Source organism: Cryptomeria japonica, chromosome 3, assembly GCF_030272615.1.
Source record: "Cryptomeria japonica chromosome 3, Sugi_1.0, whole genome shotgun sequence".
Lineage (NCBI taxonomy): Eukaryota > Viridiplantae > Streptophyta > Pinopsida > Cupressales > Cupressaceae > Cryptomeria > Cryptomeria japonica.
The window spans coordinates 211,759,192-211,765,063 of record NC_081407.1 but is presented as its reverse complement, the minus strand read 5'-3'; the positions used below and the strand labels follow the sequence as shown (position 1 = coordinate 211,765,063).

Sequence of the window (5,872 nt, the reverse complement as noted above, 5' to 3'; positions counted from 1 at the left end):
CTTTATAAGAAAGGCTATTGTACATTATTTTTCACCTCTCATCTCAATGCAATTCATTGATTGGTGAAATATCATCTCTATTACAGGTTCTCTCTTTGTTGTGAAGGATGGTCTACAAATTAACTCTGTGCAAATTCTAACATGGTATCAAAGATATCTTGGTATCAAATATAAGTCCATCTTGACCAACATTTAATTATTTATCTTGACCAACATTTAATTATTTTTGAATTTACATATAAACTGATTATTTACAATATATAATATAAATATATGATCAGATATTATAATAACCACAAATTCTATCACAATAATTGAACCCTAACCCCTCCGCTAATTATAGGCATCGAATGCACCTCTTAGATAAATTTGACGGTAGTTATGAACGGAGGAAAATGCGACTCTGCTTATTACAACAGTATCATACAACATTATTCAGGTATTATAGTGAAGCAGAGTCGATGTTGGTTAAGGTATTTTAGGTGATAATACGATGAACAGACTACTAACCATCGCAGTTCTCGCGAGCAATTCCAAGTCTAGACCCCGTGACATTGTGCACAATTCGAAAATTTTGCTGCTGACTATTATGGAAAATACAGCGCCTCCCCCGCCCGGAGGAAGAGACAAAGCAAGGCATAACACAAAGCCGTCCTCATTCCCAGGGTATAAAATGTTATCCAGGGGTAGAGTGAAGTCCAGGCTATCGTCAAAATGCAACGTGATGAGAGGAAACTCCACCTCGCCTGACGGTTTGTTGTAGCATGTATCAAAAAGCGATGAGGGACTAGCCAAACTCAGATTAGAGAGCTGACGGCGGAAGGAATCTCGCATGGCGTTGTAAGCGGGCTCCACCAACCGAGTGATGATTGTTCCCGAGTCTATGATACTCACTTTTCCTGTCGCCTGATCCAAGGTGAAGGTCCCCTCTGGGATGGAAACAAGCTCTTCTCCAACAGAGATTCCATTTAACCCCACATAATAGAAGTAAGGGTACCTAGCGTTGGACAAGAGGGGCGTGAACTGCAAGCCCGTAGCAGAAAGAGCCCCTTTTCCCAGCAGGAGAGACCCCATGAAAGCAGAGGAGAAGAGGGAGGGAAGGCAATAAGAGAACGTACTGTCATATAACGTGGCCTTTTGAGAAACGAAGGAGAGAGCATCCCTCCCAAACCCAACCAAACCGGGCACCGATAAGCGCTGGATGAGTCCGCTCACCGCGTTCGCACATCCGAATACAAAATCCTCCACTGGCTGAGAGCCCGTCCACCTCTGATTGGTCGCCGTAGATCTGACCAAAGCTACAGTTGACATCGTTGCTAGTATTCTTACACAAGCCTACAGACTGACACTCTTGAGAAGCATAGGTGAAGTATTTATACGTAGATGACTTGGATGTCTCGAACAATTGAAGCCCACTTGAGCAACTGGAGCAGGGGTTGTAGGTAATCCAGGCGATGATGCTGTCGGTATCGAGGACAGTGTAAGAGATCTGCGCAGGCGTGCCAAAACCGAGCTTGGTAATGTAGTTTCCCGTGTTGATGGCCTGTCCCGAGGCCAAAGGAAGGTCCGTGTCCTCTTGGGGAATAACGGTACTCTTGCCGACGCTCCATCCCCCTTTCATCATTGCTCTGTAGCGCTGGTTGTCGCCTTTGATTGACTCGGATATTGCCCTCCACCATGTTGAATTGGGTAAGCGGTAAGGAGAACACTTGCCCTGAATGTGCATCACAGTCAAACTTGATTTTCCCAATTCCAGCGCAGAGCAGTTCTTGTTATCCTTTGAATCTTTCCATTTGAATGATGCAAGGTTTACTCTCCCAACCTTACTGTTTTCTGCCTACACACAAACAAGTAATAAAAAAGACACTAGAATAGAAAATGCACGCTTTGCCATTGTCGAGCTGATGACTTGCTTTAGGATTACGTTTCCTCTCCAGTTCGGCCCCTCCAGTTCCAGCTGTAGTTATTTTAATTCCCGTCATACAACGCAATCCAAACTTTTTGTTTGGGTCACTTATTTTGAATGGTAATGCCAGCATCGTACGCAATCCATGTTTGTTTGGTTCTGCCTGGCCCATCCATTCTTGGAAGTGCTAGACGAATGCCATATATTGGTTGTTTAGATGCTAGATATTTTTTGGTCTTCTTCTTGATAGGATAATCATTGATCGATTCAATAGATGGAATTATTATAATTTTTCATAAAATTTTAGTTGTTTGTCCAAAATATGTTAAAATTTACTTTACATAATATTTACATTTCAATAAATTTAGGTTCAAATTCATGTTTATTAGAAATAATATTAAGGAAAATTATACTTTAATAGTTTATAATCGTGTTTGAAAGTATACATATATTTCAGGATTTATATTATAGATCATTTTGTGATCTATTATAAAAATGAAAAAAACCTTATCCATAAAATAGCATTAATAATTAAATAATAGTATCTCTTATTTAATTTATTTAGCTCGTAGCAAATCCAAATAAGAAAATTTATGCTTTGTGAAGCAATTATAAATAGTGTATGGTGTGGGGTGGACTATATTATTGAATGAATTCTCTAGTTATGTGAGGTTGATATTGTGTATGTTAGGTCCCAGAGACAACTAAGAGGGGGGGGGGGGGGAGGGGGGTGAATCAGTTGTCTAACAAATTCAAACCAAAAACAACTTGACCAACTTAATGCTTAATACCGGTAAACCAGTCTAATATGCCGGTAGACAGTTTTAACAGTTAATTGCAATACAGGTAGGGATTAATGCATGAAACAAAAAGACAAAGTCGTCCACAACACATAACACCAATATTTGTACGTGGAAACCCTGTAAGGGGAAAAACCACAGTGGGAAACCTTACCTACAATAAGATGATACTACTGCAGATAGTAAGTGTATACAAATAGGGTCTGCACATGCAGAAAGGCCAAATGCCTAGAGCTCACTGCTCAATCACAAAATAGGAGTCACACTGACTACAATTGGATGGTTAAATCCAATAAGAATGTACTGCTCAAAATAGCATCTTCATATGCTGGATTCAGTACAGGTGTAGTTCTGGTTGTCTTCACAAAAACCCTCCTTCAACCTTCAAATGATGTCTGCATGTATAGCTCTTCTTATTCTCACATATATCTTCACATAATCCTTTTTCGCATTCCACATCCAATCTTACAAATAAGATCTTACATTTATACCATACCCTAAGACCAATTTTAGTAGGTCGGCTCTAAAGGATAAAATAATAAAATAAATTTACAAATCAATTAATATCCGATGCAATAACCGATTCACTATGTTGGCTTAATGCATTTACAACAATAATAAGTCATCTTCATAGCGTGCCATGTTGATCTGGAAAAGATAAACCTACCGGTGTAACCTGGACCTATTTGCCGGTAACAACAAATATGTAAATATGAATATGTCAATTAACAAAACTCCAAGACAAGCTGTCCACACGATGTCTTCAACATAACCAAGTGTTTTCCATGCCCTTCCAAGTGCCGGTGATCATTATATCATGTTGGTGTACTAGATACTAGTGACTGTTCATAAGTCATTTGCTTGCCAGTGAATGTTATTGATTCTCCAAAGTGCCAGAGTTGATAAGTGTTTAGTAGGTGTTGACATCAATTACAAAACCATACCAAAATACCAACAATCTCCCCCTTTGGCATTGATGGCAACAAAAGATGGAAAAACCATCAAAGTGCCAAAACAGAAATGCCAAATACCAAAAACCAACAATCTCCCAAAAAGAGATCATAACCAGAAATCAAAATACTGAAACAGAGAGTAATAATCTCTCCCAAATAACAATCTCTCCCCCTGGGAGCAACATGTGTTTTCCTTGTGTTTTTCCATACCAATCTCTCCCCCTTTGACATCAAATGCCAAAGTAAAACAAATACCAACCAATTCAGTATACCAACTACTCCCCCTGAGAAGTAGCTTCCTCATCATAGCCGGAATAAAAGATTTCTCTATTAATTATGCTGGTTGATGACAATAATCAACTTCCTAAGTCTCTACCAGTGGGGGTATGACCCCAAGCTGGTCTCTGAGATATTAAAAAGTCTCCTTAGGTAGAGGTTTAGTGAAAATATCTGCAATCTGCTCTTTAGTATTCACATAAACTAGTTTTATCTCTTTTGCTTCGACATGTTCCCTTAGAAAATTCAGTTTGATAGAAACATGTTTGGTTTTATAATGTAATACCGGATTCTTAAATATATCAATTGTTGTAGTGTTATCACAATAGATAGTAATAGGTTCCTTGCATTTTACCTTTATGTCCTTCAACATTTGCTTAAGCCATAATACCTGTGTCTAGTTAGTTGTTGCTGCAACATATTCCGATTCTGCTATTGATAAAGATGTACAACTTTTTTTTTACTCAACCAAGAAACTAGTCTACTTCCAAGAAAGAATGCTCCACCGGTGGTGCTTTTTCTATCATCAAAATCTCCTGCCCAATTTGCATCTATGTATGCACATAATTCAAAGTTTTCATCTCTAGGATACCATAATCTAAGATCTGTAGTGCTTTGTAAGTATCGGAAAATCCTTTTTACTGTTGATTCATGATTTTCTCTAGGATTACTCTGAAATCTTGAAACAATACATACTACATTCATAATATCAGGTCTGGTTTGTGTCAAATATAGTAAACCTCCTATCATAGATTTGTATCTAGTTGGATTAACAGGTGTAGATTCATCCCTTAGTGATAATTTGTCATTTGTAGTCATAGGTGTGCTTACCGGTTTAGAGTTCTCCATCCCAAATTTCTTTAGTAACTCTTTTAAGTACTTGGATTAACTCAAGAATATTCCTTTATCAGTCTGAGAAATTTGCAATCCTAAAAAGAATTTTATTTCTCCAATCATAGACATTTCAAATTCTTGCCGCATTTTAATACAAAATTCTTTACATAATCCATCTTCTCCTCCAAAGATTATATCATCAACAAAAACTTCTATAACCAAGATGTCATCATTAGTCACTTTATAATATAAGTTGTTGTCTACATTACCTTTATAAAAAACAATCTTCAAAAGATACTTATCCAATCTTGCATACCAAGCTCTTGGAGCTTGCTTCAACCCATACAATGCTTTCCTTAACCTACAAATCATATCTTTGTTTTCTTTCAAGGAAAATCCATCAGGTTGTTCAATGTAAACTTCTTCTTCAAGATCTCCATTCAGAAATGCACATTTAATATCCATTTGATATAATTGGTAGTTCTTATGTGCTGTAAAAGCCAAAAATAATCTAACTACCTCAATTCTAGCTACTGGTGCAAAGGTTTCATTATAATCAATTCCTTCTTTCTGAGAATATCCCTTACACACTAGTCTTGCTTTATTTCTGATTACCTTGCCATCTTTATTAAGTTTGTTTCTGAATACCCATTTGGTTCCAATCACATTTTTATCTTTAGGCCGGGGAACTAATGTCCAAGTGTTATTCTTCTCAATTTGTTCTAATTCTTCTTCCATAGCTTTTATCCAATATTTATCTTCACATGCCTCATTAACTGATGATGGTTCAATTTGAGAAATAAGACATACCTCTTCATTTTCCAATCTTCCTCTTGTCATAACTCCTTTATACTTGTTTCCAATTATCTGATCTTCAGAATGATTCAGTCTTACATACCGAGGTGTCTTTGTTTGCTGTTGTTCCTCAGTTACTGTGGAATTTTCAGATGATACCGGGGTAACTGGATCTTCATTCTGTACCGGTGGGTTTAGTGTAGGTTCATTTGTCAAAATTTATGTTGCCAGTTCAGAGTCTATATACCTTGAAGTTCTTCTGAATTGTTTATCAATCTTCACACTTGTACTTTCAACAATTTTCTGCA

General features: G+C 37.3%; 1 pseudogene; it reads right to left on the bottom strand.

Annotated features, from left to right (window-relative positions):
• Positions 1-304: 304 nt before the first annotated feature.
• LOC131074542 (aspartyl protease AED3-like) lies at positions 305-1,945 on the bottom strand (annotated as a pseudogene).
• Positions 1,946-5,872: the final 3,927 nt, after the last annotated feature.